Source organism: Oryctolagus cuniculus, chromosome 2 (assembly GCF_051225735.1).
Source record: "Oryctolagus cuniculus isolate XC-2025 breed Fujian yellow rabbit chromosome 2, ASM5122573v1, whole genome shotgun sequence".
Classification (NCBI taxonomy): domain Eukaryota; kingdom Metazoa; phylum Chordata; class Mammalia; order Lagomorpha; family Leporidae; genus Oryctolagus; species Oryctolagus cuniculus.
Window position 1 is genome coordinate 141,321,006 of NC_142868.1, and position 16,299 is coordinate 141,337,304.

Genomic DNA, 16,299 nt, shown 5'->3' on the forward strand with positions numbered 1-16,299 from the left:
AATTTTGACTGATGCTACCTTGACATGCTTTATTCAAATAGAATGCCTTTGGATATAAACAAAACCAAAAGAGCAATTTAAATGATTAATAGTTTCTTTGGTACTTTTTTTTTTCCATGACAAAGAGAAAGAACAAGGCCTAGGCTCAAAAGTAGTCAGGTCTAAAGAATGTCTTCAAAGAACAGTGCCAAAGGTCAAAGGGAATGGGAGGGAATATCCAGTCTCTTTAGTGGCTTTGTTGCCATGGTAATTATTCATATATATATATATACACTAAACTATATATATACACACTATATATATTTATAAGCTAAGATTCATTAAGTGTAACACTTATGGGGAGTTAAATATGGTGGCAGCCATCAGCAATGGAATTGCTGCTTAGGTATTCAAATCCCACATATAGTCATTGCCATGAACTTGTGAGAAGGTGCATTTGAGATATCAACTATTTCCACAAGTGATCTATCTTAAGACTAGTTGGAGAAATGCAGGCAATCCATCACATAAGCATTTTGATGTTGGAATGCTTAAAATAGAAAATAATTTTTCTTAGAGCATCAAATTTAGTAAGGGAAAAACCTCTCACATAGTTTTTAAATTACAAAACAATTACTATTTAGATAAAATAAAGTAATGCTAAATTAAGAGTAAATTTGAACTATGTTACAATAATAATACAGGAAGCTTCTAAAGTCTAGTCTAGATTTAAGTTCTTCGTACTGAAAAGTCACCTGCTAATATATACCTCTATATCAGCTCCTGGGTTTTTTTTATTGATTTTTGTTGTAACATTAAAATTGTTTCTTCTAAAAAATAATCTTAGCTCTGTGATGCAGTAAAATAAAAAAGGTAGTATTCCTTTTACAATGCCATATTTGACACACAAAAAAGAAATTGCAGCCCATATAATCACATTGTCTAAAATAAGTCATAAAGTACAAATGGAAAGCAGATTTTTTTTTTGTCTTGGTACCAAAGTCAAAAGGGAAAATAACAGCGGGCTAAACTACTACACCCAAAAGTAGCTTAACTTCTGACAAACAGCCTTTGCCAGTGAACCACGGCTTCTACCTGGTGCCTCTGCTCTGTGAGAACTACTGGCTTTCAGAAATGGACAGGTTAACTGAGCCCAGAAAGAAGAGGTAAAGGGCCCAGGCTTAGCTATGACATAACAAACACACCTAACAGCACATGTCCTGGGTTAAAGAAATCACTGGAGAACAACCTACACGACCCAAAGAACCTGATCCTTTGGTAAGACAGATTTCCTGGTGGCTATTGGAACTGGCCTCAGAATCATTTACATGGCTTCAGGAATTTCTCCATTTCTCATTTCTGCTATTTAGGTCCTACATAAAAGAATTTTCTACTTTGACTTACTACTTTGAGCTATTTCCGACTAATCTATAATAGTTATGTTGCAACTCATCAATTATTTTTTGTGGCCCTCCAGGACACACTGCCTCCCCTCAATTTGAAAAGAAGAAAAATGCCTGTTATTATTATTATTATTATTAATTGCCTTGACTTGTACTGAGCTAAAGTTTAAAAACTTTGGTGAGTGAAGATTAGATTCATTTCAACATTGCTACTCTATTTCTAGCACATGCCACAAATAGAATACTTTTATAGAACTTTTCTGAGTTTAACCTCTGATTAGTTTAAAATCAATAATTTTACTGTATTTAAAATCCATAAATTTTTGTTAGCAATCTACAGACTGTAGCCTGTATTCACACTGGAGAAAACCATGAAGACTCACAACTCCAAAACTGTCATCGCACCAATGAAAAAGCGCTGTGTGTCCCGACGGGCTCAAGGTCACGTAGCTGGGCCTGGAGCTCTGGAGGTCTGTACTGGACCATACACCCCTACCCCTAAATCAGTGCTCCTACCACTCCCACCAAACGCTTTATTTGCATAACCAAGTGTTTTATGAGAAGTCCCCTTGGGTTTGTCTAATAAATTCTTTGAAAGTCTAGTTTTTAAAGAGGCTTTTTATTCAGAGAAGCAATTCACCATATAAAATAACAATGCATTAAAGAAACATGAGAAAAGAAAACAACTCAACAGCATTTAAAATTTCAATGGGCAAATCCACTTTCAATATACACAAGGTAACTCCAGAAAAGAAACATCATACTTGATCATTGATTAAAAAGGAAAAGCCTCTAACCTAATAATACTGTTTTTCACCACCTCCCCAGGATTGTTTTCCTCCTTTAGAAAAAAAAATAGCCTTTTTAGCCATCTCAAACCCCTTCAGATTAATTTAGCAAGCAATGCCTAGTGCCTGCCTAGAAGAGAATTCATTGATAATTTATGGAAATATCTACTATAATCCAGTGGAGATGACTTTTTTCCAGCTTTGTGCATCAATAGATAATCAAGGCCTTAAAGCAGCCTTAGCTTCCCATTACCTCAGGCAAAAGAATTCCTGAAAGCGTGCCTTGAGGGCACCTGAATTATATCCTCCATTAGGGGAGGAAGGCTCTCTGCATTCCATGCGAAACACTCACCAGAACCTTTCCTGTTTATTTCTGCTGTATGAAAGCAGAAGCATTAGGAACAGGATTTTTTAAGTGAAGACTTATGTAGATACAATGGAGAAACCTTTCAAGCAGGAGCCAGATCACCCCCTTCAGTCCCTGGCAGTGACCTCTCCCGAATAAAAGGTTTCTATTACATCATTAGCTCAAGCCAAAACCAGCCTTGGCTTAATGCACAGTTTGTTCTTCCTACTGTTTTTAGGCAAATACAGCTACTTTACTCCCATCTGGGAGGGAAATTACACTGCTGGGTTGTAATCTAAGACAAGATTTTCATTGGAAGCAAATGCTTTCAATCCAGTGTAAATACTGGTGCATGTTCAGAAAAGCCTAAAACAATAAACCCTGCTCCTTTCCAACACAGTTAGGGAAACGGAGAAGATGGGGAAGGAGAAGAGCGTAATGAAACAGACGATTCTCAAAGCAAACACTTTCATAGATTTTAATAAATTCTTTAACCTCTTCCACTTTCTAAAATTGAAAATTGATCTCAGAACATCTCCACCCCAGAGGAAAGTCTAAATGGTCAATTGTACCTTCAGCATTTCCATTCCCTCTGCAATTTGATACAGTCACCTCCATGCGGTCTCCAGAGGATTTATTTCCTTTTTTTATTTTTAAGATCACTAAACAAACTTGGAGGACCGCCGGCCGACCACACGGCAGCAGGCAGCGGCTCTGAACCACATTTGTAAAATGTCAGCAGTGACTTCATTCCCGGAGCTGACTTCTCCTGCCGCCAAATGAAGGCAAACTGAAAAGGTGGAAATAATCATAAAAATGATGCCAGTCCATAAACAAGCTTACAGCCTCATTAGGATAGCAGTAGGCTCCAGTGGGTGATTTATGCTCGTTTTGCTGATGCTATGAGGAAATGCCATAGGGCGACTTTAGCCAACTGCTAATGGTTTCTGACAGCTTCTTAGCAACTAGTGCAAGCAACGTTGCGGCGTTTGCTAGTGACAGAAACCGAAAATGTCATATTATCTGCCCATGTGTCATGAAGTCCGTGTGGCAATTAACTAGTAGGCCAGTGACTGAGGGGCCAGAGGCTCCTGCAAATGGCCTTTGGCTATGCAGAGGCCGCCGGCGGGTGCAGAGCGTGCTCTGGCTGCACACATATGCAATATTCTAATGCAGAAATCCACTCTCTGCAACTTCCTGGGCTCTGTTGAGGCCGGGCCCTCAAAGCCCTTTCTTCCCTCTCACTGAAGTGAAACTCTGGTGCTGGCGCTCTCTCTCTCTCTCTCTCTCTCTCTCTCGACACAGACTCTGGCATGAGCAGAAGATTCCACAGTGATCTGCTTTGATATGATTATCCCAATGGCTCCTTAATTGGCAGTACCTGTGTCTGGGCCTTTTGGACGCTGGATCCAAAGGTGCTAGCTATTTTTCTGCTCGCCAGCAAATTAGTCTAAAAGGACTTAAGATCACTGAAGCAGACTCGCTGCCTGTCAGACTGCGAGGAGCTGAGGAACTCTACACAGCAACAAGACACTGTTTAAAAAACACCAGGCTTCTAACAAGCAGGGGGAGAATCTTGGCCACCCTTTCTAGTTTCCGAGCTATCAAAACCATGCACTATATGTCAAACTGTCAAACCTTTCAGCGTGGGCCATTTGCCCTTTCAAATAATATTTAGGAATTGTTTTTACAAAATTTTATAGGCCATGGTCTAGTGAAAGAGGCCAACCAACAAAGAAAGGAATTTGTACTACAATTCGTCTACGGACAATTTCTTGTGAGACCTGGGCCTGTCCCTACGGAACAAGGCAGGTGACCTGTGGCAGCTCCCAGGCTGTCAGAGAGCTCAGATTTCAAACACGCTCAACTCAAACATCCCGAGTCGCCTATTTAAGCATGCCCAGGCATTTAGACTCTGCTATCTCGTGCCTTTCAAGGCAGGATAAAGCAGCATTTATCGTATTCAGGCCATTCAATGGGTCAGACTGACCGTGTCAGCAGGGGCTCCTCTCCGGCAGGTCAAAGCCCGGCTCCCATTTTTCTCTTCCCCACTAACTCCCTCTCTCCCCCAGGGCTGCCATTCCCAAAAACCTACTCCGAGGGAGGCAGACACAAAACCCCCAGAAAGTACCCACGATTTACATCACAACGAATCGGAACTTCCCGTGTCAGTGGGCCATCAGGTAAAAATAAAGTGGGTTATCCGTCAGAGGGTCCTTTATGTCACAGAGGCAGAACTCCTAATTAGGAAAATGAACTTTCCACCGCCAGGGCAGAAGAACATGTAAGGTTGTAGGCCCCCTTGCTTTGTTAGGAGCCAAGCTGGAAGCCATCAGAGCTTCCAGAGCCTCTGCCTTGATAATTCTGTATTGAGATTCTGTAGTTTTGGGGTCATTTCCTCTCTTGAACCTTTCCTTTCAGCCCCTCCAGTGCTTAGGAATAGAGTGGTTGTCTCCAAATGTCCCTAAACGCAAATGGAGAATCAGTGTCTTTCCAAACAGTAATTTCTATGGAGTCTGAAAGGCATGCTGGGGAACATACAGCTCAGGTTGGGAGTTGGCTAGATCTTCACACAAGCGAGAACACTCTCTGCCTGCCAACAAAAGGGAGGCGCAACACAATGGGGTTTTCCCCTCTGGGATGTTTTGTCCTCTAGCGAGTCTAAGTGAGAGAATTCTCACCCTAAAAGGAGGGAGTGAGTAGGTGGCACACACCTGCCCTCCTAGTGGCGGCTGGTGCAAACAGCCCATTATAGGGAAAGGATGAGCCTCTTCTGTAGGGACCTGTCTGGATCAGATGTCTGATGGTGAGGGTTCTTAGGAAAAATGCAAGATCTACCCCCAAACCCTCTTCTCCAGATCGTGGTTGTGTCTATTTGGCTGGAAGTGCAGTGGGATGTTTTTGTGTTAAGAGGATTATAGACGTCCCTTTCTCAGGAGTCAGCTAGCAGACTTCTGGGATCTTAGGGAAGCGTTTTGTCTTCACCTAGAATGTATAGTAACTGGGTGATTTGCTAAAACTCACATCTGAACATATCACCCCAGCACTTCAAATCCTTCCATGGCGACCCTTTGCCTTCATGAGAAAGGTCACTCCTTTTACCCTGGCTCGGAAGGCCTGTCACGATCTCTCTCCATGGGGTGCTCCAGCATGGCTTTCGCCAAGACCCGGGTGCACCTGCTCTCATGGCCCCACCCCCAGTCCTGAGTGAACCTGACGTTGTCATCACCACCATGATCTCTCACAGCCCTGTGCTACCTTAGGCTGCTCCACCCCAGCCCCACAACCTGTGGTAGCCTTCCCTTCCTTCCACCAATAACAAGGCAAACTTCTTAGTGTCTTTTCAGGCTCAGCTCAATTGCCAACTTCCATAAGAAACATTCGCTGGACTCCAGCTCTCGAGTGACTTCTTCCTACCCTCAAGCCCGAGTGAGTTTTCTACTGTTGACATCCCTCCATCCTAATACACATGCTACTCTGCCAGGACTGCTGGTTTTTCATACCTATCCCCTCAAATGGATTACACGATATGTGGAAACAGGGACCAAGTCATATACCTTGATGTTCTCTAACCCTAGTGTTATCCCCATGTATGGGGCCCAAACTTGCCCACTGATCACTGAATAGATAAATGAGTGCATGAATGCATTATTTTCACTGCAGAGAGAAAATCAAAGGTTCAATTTCCATTTGTTACATTTGTTTGTGAGACGTATCTAAATTAAACTCTTGCAAAATATTCACCAACACAATTCAAAATATTGTCATAAGAAAACATAAAAGAAATACACCTCACAAGCTGAGATGTTTCCTTGGAATCTTTAAGTTCTTCTTGGACAAAAGATGAAGAGAGTTATAGAGTCAGAATTCTTTATAAGTTTGTCACAGCCCTTCAGAAACACACTGCTGCTTACTGCACATATCATTGGAAATGATGGACCTAACTAATTTTTTTTTTGCTCTATGTGTATTTTTCCTGAATTCAACTTTAAAAAATAAAGTTTATTTGTTTCCTTCTGCATTTTTCCCGATGAATTAATTATCTTCCCCCACTTTACTCACCTCCAGTTTTATCACAGCCATGAAATGCAACTGTCTCTAAGCAACTTGATCATGAGCTAAAACTCCAGACCCACACTTCAAACATTTGAAACTGAGTAGAAAACTAGGACTCTGGCTTTCTTGGTTTTTCCAAATGATTGTATCAGCTTTCCACACAGCTTGCCTGTACACCTGCCTCAGCAATTTTTCAGCAACAAGTTAGACTTAGTATCTAATACTGTGGTGCAAGTTTAAAATGTCACGGGATTCTAAGAGACATTAGGAAGGATTTTGTCAAATGTATGAAAACGTATTACAGCCCCTTAAGACTCATTCCACATTTTCAAGAGAAACACAGTGAATTTCCTCCATCTCCAACTGCAGCCCATGTACAAATACATAATGGTCCAAATCCAATGGATAACTTGCAAACTTAATTTCGGATTCTGTTAACTTCTTGAGCTCCTTGTTACGCCTCTTAAACTAAAGTGTTAAAGGTTTCCATGTTCTTCTTAGTTCAAATCTATGCCACTGGCTAAAAATGAAATGAGAAAGGAAACGACATTTTCATGTATTGTGTTTTACTACCCATAGCTTTCCTGAAAATTTTGAGGTTCCTTTTAGAAACCAAACTAAGGGGCAGGTGTTGAGCCTGGTATTTAAGCCACCTGCACCTCTCATGAGGGCTCTGGTTGCTGGCTCCAGCTTCCTGCTAATTCACACCATCCGAGGCAGTAAGTGATGGCTCAAGGAGTTGGGTCCCTGCAACCTACGTGGAGACCTGAATGGCATTCTGGACTCTCAGGTTCTGTTTGGTGCAGCCTCGGCTGCTGTGGGCATTTGGGGTGTGAACCAGCAGATTGAAGACTTCTCTCTCTATTCTCACTCTCTCTCTCCTCTGTCCATCTTTGTCTCAAACAGTGAGATATGGGCACCCGCTATGTCATTTTCTAGAAAGAGCTGAAGAAATACCCTGCAGTGCAGACCTACCAATGACACTAATGGAGAAGATAGAGCTAAGAATAGTGGGAGAGAAGATGTAAAACATGCGAACTTTAAAGACACATCTTATTGGCACCAATAGAAAGAAGTGGGTTGATGTGATTCCTAAGGTTGGTGCCACAGAGATTTGCCTGAGGGCTTTTCTTTTTGTTAAATGGTGACAAGAAATGGTTAATAGTTAACCACTGTGGAATGAGCCCTTTAGTGGACTCTTGGCATCACAGAAACCTAAGAGAAAAACGGGGATGATCAGAGCCTGGGGGAAGTGCCTCTTCCTAAAACGGCTGGCCCCCTTTTCTAAAGGGTAAAATAGAGCATTTGAAAATAAGTCCCCAGTATGTAATCCTCTTTTGCGTTATCAGTCTCTGGTTATTCATTCATTCAATTCACAGAAACATATTGAATCCTACTATGACCCAACTCGATGGCAACATTGAAGGACACAAGGATTTTCTGTTTCTATGGAGCTCTCCAGTTAGAGGGTACAGATGTTAAACATAATAAATGTAACAATACATGTGCAATTGCAAACTGAAGCATTTAATCAGAGAGAAACATGTCTGTGAATGTGAGAAGTAAAGGGAACTGATTAAGGCTGGAGTAATTTTGAGCAGAAATTGGCAGGGTGAAGAAAAGCCAGTTGGGGTGCAGTGGACAGCCTGAGAGGGCAGAGAGCAGAGGGCAGAGGAGAGCACCTAGGCCACAGGAAGTGTGTGCGATGGCCTGATGTGGCTGCGGGTAGCCTGAGACAACCTTGGATCTAGGACCTGGGAGAGCAGAATGAAATGAGGCTGGACAGGCAGGAGGAACAAAACCAAGCATGGAGCGAGGTGCCCTTAGGGTCCTGTGGAGGTGACAGTGTCTTTCCCCAGTAGGCCCTGATGCTACCTACTTTGTGTCATACAAAGTCTGTCTCTCTCCAGCGCCTCTTTCCAGTTCAACCTGACATGCCCCCTGCTTCCAAACTGAGGTTGATAAAAAAGGGACAATGGAAGAGCAGTGAGTCCATTCTGCTAGACCCCCGATTCAGGCACAGATCACATTCTGATGTTCATTGGCAAGGAGCTCTTGGATACCTAGAAGGAAACCGGTTACGAATGGAGCGAAGTCCCAAGGTCAGCTCAGCCTCATCAGTTATTCATCAAATGAATGAAGCTTCACTGGTATCTGAAGTCAGAAAGTGTAAGAATAAGAGGGAAGATGACTTCTCATCCTCCTGTGCTAGAGCCCCCCCTGGAGCTCCCAAGCTTCCCACTGCGGTTTCTGTACCTGGACTATTCTCCTGTCCTGAATCCAGCCTCAACTGCTCCCAACCACCAAAACGTACACGCTTTCAGGTTTGCTGACCCAAGCCAGGTTTCAGGTAGGAAGTCATTCAAGGAAACTAATTCAGGCCAGGAAGGCACCACTAACGCCTTCCTCGCCTTTCCAGTGTGTTGACTTAAAAAAAAAAAAAAAAAAGACTTGCTGATGCCTATGAATCTGAGTCTTCAAATGGCAGATTTTTAAGTAAAGTAATAAGTAAAGGTTTTTGAAACATACAGCTTGTGTTGGGACACATTTTTTTTTAATCAACCGACAGCATTTCTTTTGAAAGAGCACAAACTAATCATTACATATCACCTCCCCTCACCCTCACCTCCTGTTTACTCCTGCCTAGATTTGGGAAGCCATGTGTTTCTGAAAATGCCAAGGATTCTTACAGAAATCCTTGTGATGGTTAATGGGTTCTGTGAATGCAACTCAGTGAGAACACAAGTCAGAGATCTAGGTTGAACATTTGTGTGTATATGTAGGTCATTCATAATTTGGGTGTTTGTAAGTCAGGGATTGCCATCCTGTGGAAATAAATCTGGGATAGCTTCTTTACTATAAATAATGCATTCAATTAAGTTTTTATCACTTCCTGATTCGTCACTGTCAATACAAATAATAGACAGAACATAACTGGGTGAAAAGCACGAAAAGCAACTGCCCACATAATGGAGACCTAGAATGAAAATAGTTACTAAATTTTTATAGAACATCAACTATTTTGTCAAAAATCTTAATGTGCATTTGAGGGGATTAAAGGAAATAATGGGCCTTCTAAATTCATGGAGTATAAGAATCATCTATTGGATTGGTCAGTATTTCTATTTACAGTTTATTTAGGACTTATTTTATGTAAGTGTTCATATGACTAGAGTATCATGGACAGATACAACATACACCAAGAAGTCAGATAAATTTTCCAAGACTTAAAAAAATCATCTTACTTTGTTCTTTCGAGATAGCAGTACCTTTTCCGGGTAATTTAATATGATTTTTTTTACTTGAATTCCCCTCAGGGGAACAACAGCAAATTAGTTGCCTATACACAGAGGACAAATAGCAATGATGAATAGGAAAGGAAAAAAACACAGATTTTACTCATTTTTCATCCATTCAGCATTTTTTAACAACTAAACACCATGGAAAATCCCTACAAAAACAGCATAACTTCTTAATGAAGTCTTAGAAACTTCAGGATGTGAGCACACTGCAAAATATTACTGATATCTATATATTTACACTAACAGCAGAGCAAAATGGAAACCCCCAACCTTTTTCTAAGAAAATACACTTTCCAACGCAAAGGTAAAACAGCACAAAAGTCATAAACTCTTTTATCTTGAATCAACAGTTCAGAAAACATTTTAAGTCCCTGTAGCTTCCCTATTTTGTAAAGTTATTTTAGTAATACAAGTTCATTACTTGAAATATTCTCCCCAACATGTTGTATATGAGAGGTCTTCAAAAGGTTTATAGAAAATGTATACTGTGAAAAAACTATGCACAGATTTCAAATATTTTTGAACCGGAACAAACCTATTTTTTAATTCCAGTTTTCCATGAACTTTTTGAAGTACCCTTGCATAAATCTTAATTAATGGTCATAAAGGTATATATAACTATGAAAATAGATTTTTTAGGAAGAAAACCTGAGCCAAATGTCTCACATGAGATTTTGTAGACAGGCAAACATGAAACCCCACACACACACACATACACACACACAGATGCTACTTTATTTTTTGGTGATGTCTCTAAAAGCTTGCTGTGTGATTTATTTTTAAACTTCTACAGTACTCTGCATTTGTGTTTGCTATTAAATATGCATGTGTGTATACACATGCACTTTTACATTGGCAGGATAGCATTCAACAAACTCAATAATATAGAATAGACTTGAAAAGCATTATTTTTTTGGGGAAAAAAAAAGGATTCTGACATGCAGATTAGAAATAGTGTTCCTGAACTTTGGCTACATATAGAAGCATGTGACAACCTCTACAAATCCTGACCCCTACACTGTACTCAATACCAACTAAATCAATGTTTTGAGGGCTGGGTTAGATCCCAGCATCAATGATGCTTGTCCAGTTAACTTTGAGAATGAGTGGCCTAGAACCATAGATTACTTGTAAAGCTCATAGACTTTGTACAGAAAAGTGACTATAAAACCTCCAATCAGGGAATAGTTCCATCTAATCTAGAATGCAGGTCTCAAAAGTTTGCTCATCTGATTTCTGTTTATAGGTTGAGAATGTTGCAAAATGTAAGATGATAAGAGGCAAAAATAAGAATCTGAAAAGCATTGCATTTGGGGCCCTATAGCACTGTTGTTATACTCAGATGCACAGTGTCTATGGAGACATTTTCATCAAAAAGTCCCTAAAAGTTACCTTATTTTTATTTAAAAAATTTTTTAAAGTTATTTATTTATTTGAGAGGCAGCGTTACAGAGAGAGGGAGAGATGGAGCAAAAGATCTTCCATGCACTGGTTCACACCCCAAATGGCCACAATGGCCAGAGTTGGCCCAGTCCGAAGCCAGGAGCCAGTAGCCAGGGTCCAGAAGCCAGGAGCTTCATCTGATTCTCCCATGTGGGTACAGAGCCCAAGCATCTCTTCTGCCTTCCCAGGCCATTAGCAGGAAGCTGGATCAGAAGTGGAGCAGCCAGGACTCTAACTGGTGCCCATATGGGATCCCGGCAGAAGCTTAACCTACTATGCCACAGCACTGGCCCCAAGTTACCTTATTTTTAAAAGTAGGATGCTGTTCATCTGGACTAGCCCCATTCTAGAATGACACGTGAACCTGCAGAAACTCTTCACATGTGTACCCTCACCTGCTGCTCCTCGTGGCTGGCTGGACCACATTCCCTGAAGCAGTGGGCGCTGCAAGTTGGTGAGAAACCTGCTGTAACCAGCTCACCCTCTCATTCTCCCTGACTTCCTGGGAGTCTTCTCTTAAGGTACTCACAGGCACTTTCTTCTTTATCACTCACTGGTGCTTTTTAATTCTGCCCTTATCCCATAAGGGAGTAGGAGCGAAGGGAAAGGTATGGTGACCTGATAGCTAAAGGTGGAACACAGAGAATGAGAGAAAAGTCTTGGCAAAGAAAATGGTCCTGAGGTAAGGCAAAAGCTGGCCCAAGAGCAAGTGCTGAGGGTCAAGGGGAGGGGGCAAAGGCTAGTCTGTCCAGGTAGATTTCTTTGCATACAAAGTAAAATGCAATTACAATGCAAAATGTATACTAGCAAAGAATGAAGAGATACTGAGGATGGTTAGAAGGAAAATGAACAATAAAAAAGTTTGAGAGGAAACAAAATGACTATTTGAAAATTCAACAGCTTCTGAGTCAAGCATCTGATGCAGAATTGAAGATGCTGCATTCCAAATTGAAGTTCCTGGATTCAAGTCTGAGCTCTGCTTCCGATCTAGGATCCTGCTAAAGCACAACCTGGGAGGCAGCAGGTGACGGCTCAAACACTTGGGTCCCTACCATGTGGGTGATCTTGACTGATTTCCATGCCCCTGGCTTCAGCCTAGCCCAGCCTCAGCTGTTGCAGGTATTTGGGGAGTGAACCTGTGGATAGAAGATCTCTGAATCCTTTGTTCCCTTCCCCTTCTCTTTCTGTCTCACTGCCTTTCAGCTAAGAGATCTGAGAATCACTAGCATGTCTGTTATTGCACCTAACCTTCTCTCCTTTGGCTTCCCAAGGCTCCTGTTCTTTTGTGGATTTGTAGTGCCACTCAAAGCAGTCACTCAGTTAATTAGAGACAAGTGCTTGCCTTTCAAAATAAGCACCCTTCAGAGAGCAGTCACTTGGTGACTTCACTTTGGTGGGCATAATAAAGAGGAAACTAACTTTCTAGAGCTGTACTACTTAAATTTTCACATGCATGCAAAGCACCTAGGATATTGTTAAGATGCAGATTGGGATCCAGTAGGGAAAGAGCTTCAGATTCTGTATTTTTTAAAAAAATTTTAAAGATTTATTTATTTATTTAAAAGGCAGAGTTACAGAGAGAGAGAGAGAAAGAGAGAGAGAGAGAGAGAGAGAGACAGAGAATCTTTCATCTGGTGGTTCACACTCCCTCAAATGGCCTCAATGACTAGGGCTGGGCTAGACTGAAGCCAGGAGCCAGGAGATTCTTCCAGGTCTCCCACATTAGTGCAGGGGTCCAAGCACTTGGGCCATCTTCCACTGCCTTCTCAGGCTCATTAGCAGGGAGCTGGATTGGAAGTGGAGCAGTCTGTTCTTGAACTGGCGCCCATATGGGATGCAGGTGTTGAAGACAGTGGCTTTACTGGCTACACCACAGCACCAGTCCAGAGATTCTGCATTTCTAAAAAGTATAGATCCTGCACCACTGGCCCAGGGATCACACTGTGCATCTTGGTATGATTCTGAAGGGTCTTTTCCTCTAGGTAAATAAAGCTAGAAAGTGTGTTGGGTGCATACAAATGTCTCTGCAGAGTGGGAGACAGGGACAGCCTCCAGTCACCCCCTGCAATGAAGACTATACCTGAGCCTGCTGATGCCTGGTTTGAACAGGTGACGTCACTGAGGCTAACTGGCATGCCAGAACAAGCCAGGATGAGTCACATCCCCTCTGTTGGTGCTGCAGGCCTCTCCCCTCCTTGTCTCCTCCACTGTACAATGCCTCACTTCTTGCCTCCTACATTGGCAATACTCTGAGAGAATAATTTAGCCTCTGGAGTCAGATTGTCTAGGTTCATGCAAATCCCATCTTCACCACTTAATAGCTGTGCGACCCTGGGCAGGTTATTGAACCTCTACAAACCTTTCTTTTGCCCTGCTGGAAACAATGAACCTCCTGATAGCATTTACACCTTATATTTGGGCAAATTAAACAGAAGTCGTTTCATGAAAATGTTTAACACATCGCCTGGCAATGGTGACTTGGCCAGTGAATGTGAATTCGTCTGTTTATTTTTGCTCATGAGTGCTTTTGGTGAGCAAAGGATGTTCATCTGCACCCCTCCACCAAATTTTTCACATAATCATCATCACCCTTGTCATCTCTCTCCATTCCATTCCCATTCCTAGGAGTCCATCTTTTCCAAAAATACTCATACTCCCTCTTCTAGTATTGCATATGATCCTTTTTTTTTTTCTTTTCAATTCAAAATGAGCCCAGGAGTGACTTGGAATCTTGTAAGTGTGCTCCAAAGTAAATCAGCTGGTAGCCTATTGACAGACAGCGATGCCTCAACAAGGGATCTTTACCGACAGTCATCTCCCATGCACAGTTTTTTCGCTTTTGAGGTTTATTTTATTGATTTGAAAAGCAGTTAGAGAGACAGAGGTCTTCCATTCACTGGTTCAATCCCCAGATGGCCACAACTGCTGGGGCTGAGCCAGGCCAAAGCCAAGAGCCAGGAACTCCATCAGAACCCCTCGCATGGCTGGCAGGGTCAGCATGCAGCAATGAGAAAGGACTACTACCACCCTGTACGCCTTATTTTTTTTTTAAGATTTATTTATTTATTTGAAAGCAGATTTAGAGAGAGGGAGAGACATCTTCCATCTGCTGGTGGTTCACTCCCCAAATGGCCACAATGGCCAGAGCTAGGCCAGTCGAAAGCCTGGATCCAGGAGCTTTCTCCAGGTCTCTCATACAGGGGCAGGGGCCTAAAGACTTGGGCCACCTTCCACTGCTTTCTTGGCTATTAGCAGGGAGCTGGATCAGAAGTGGAGCTGCTGGGACACGAACCACTGCCCATATGGGATGCCAGTGTCGCAGGGGGAGGCTTTACCCACCATGCCACACTGCTGGCTCCCCTGGAGGTTCTTTCTAATGTTAAAGCACAAGCCTGACCCAGCATGCGGACCTCATAATCCTTCCCTGAATTACATCCTTTTTATTGAAGTCAAAGAAGAAAGAGACAGAGACGTGTGCAGTGTCATGGTGGCGTGTTAGTGAGCCTCCGTCAAAGACAGTGGGGGAAAAGTTAACTAGGAAACCACCTCCAAAATGTGCATGGATGAAAACAAATTACCAGGTGTTTGTGGGTCTGGAGAAAGCTCAGAAGAATGAGTGGATGTTGGCTCCAACTCTCCGTAAAGTCAAAAACAGCCTGATTGTAAAATAAAATAAAATAAAATAAAATAAAATAAAATAAAATAAAATAAAAAGAGGGCATTTTTCAGAGATTAAGGGAGAAAATAATATCAAAAATCTTCTCATGAGGAATCGAAGTTGACTGACTGGGGCTGCTGTTGTGGCAGAGTGGGTAAATATGCCACCTGTGACGCTGGTATCCCATATAGGTGCTGGTTGGTGTCCCGGCTGCTCCACTTCCAATCCAGCTGCCTGTTAATGGCCTGGAAAAGCAGTGGAAGATGGTCAAGTGTTTGGGCTCTTGCCATCCACCTGAGAGACCTGGATGTGGCTCCTGGTTTCAGCCTGGCCCAGCCCAGGGCATTGTTGCCACCTGGGGAGTGAACCAGTGGATTGAAGTCCTCTGTCTCTCCCTCTTTCTATAACTCTGCCTTCCAAATAAATAAATAAACCTTTAGAAATTGACTAGCTATTAAATGGGGGAGGGAGCAGATGTTTGTTGCAGCAGTTAAGATCCAAAATTGAGACACCTGCCTCACATATCAGAGTGCCTGGGTTTGATTCTCAGCTCCACTTCTGCTTCCAGTTTTCTGCTAAATGCACACCCTGGGAGGCAGCAAGTGATGGCTAATGTAATTGAGTTCCTGCTACTCAGGTGGGAGACTCAGAGTTCCAGGTGCCTAGCTTCAGCCTAGGACAGGCCTCGCTGTTGTGGGCATTTGCAGAGTGACGCTGAGTGGAAGATCTCTCTGTTTCCATATGTGTCTGTCTGTCTGCCTTTCAAATAAAAATAAAAATTTGAAAAAACAGAGGGAAAAACCCTGTTCTCACTAGGGCATGGCCCTAGAGAGGGAAGAGTCAGCTATGAATCGACCTGGAACACCAAGGACCAAGCCAACCTTTTCCCGTATCTCACAAATGGTTTTCCTCCCTACATCAGGAACCTGAAATTCTGCCCATACAAAAGTTGGGAGGCAACTGCCCTCCCCTGGGCCGTGAAACTGGGAAATTCACACTTAACAGGCAAGGCCAGAGACCAAGAGAAAGGAGGCCAGGGGAAAGCTCCCAGGAGAGTTGATCTCTCCCCACAGAGGTATCAAAGAAAAGAACTTCTCCCCTCCTGGAGGGATGCAGAAATATAAACAAAGCAGCCTCATGAAACAGCAGCTTGGAGCGTGGGTACACACACGTGCTCCCTGCGCTGGAAGGGTGCTGCGCGGAAAGCACCTCCAGCGCTCCCCGAGACACAGGCGTGAGCCAGGTGCATGTTATGAGGTCACAGGTGTGCTGACCTGAAATCTACCCAGGGCCAGAAGGAAGTAATAGAAACCAGTGAATTATT

The 16,299-nt window shown here is 42.7% G+C and overlaps 1 protein-coding gene across 12 annotated transcripts in view; it reads right to left on the reverse strand.

Moving 5' to 3' along the window:
• The window catches only part of MEIS1 (Meis homeobox 1), a 141,520-nt gene that overhangs the window by 63,249 nt on the left and 61,972 nt on the right, over positions 1–16,299 (reverse strand). The window lies entirely within an intron of this gene.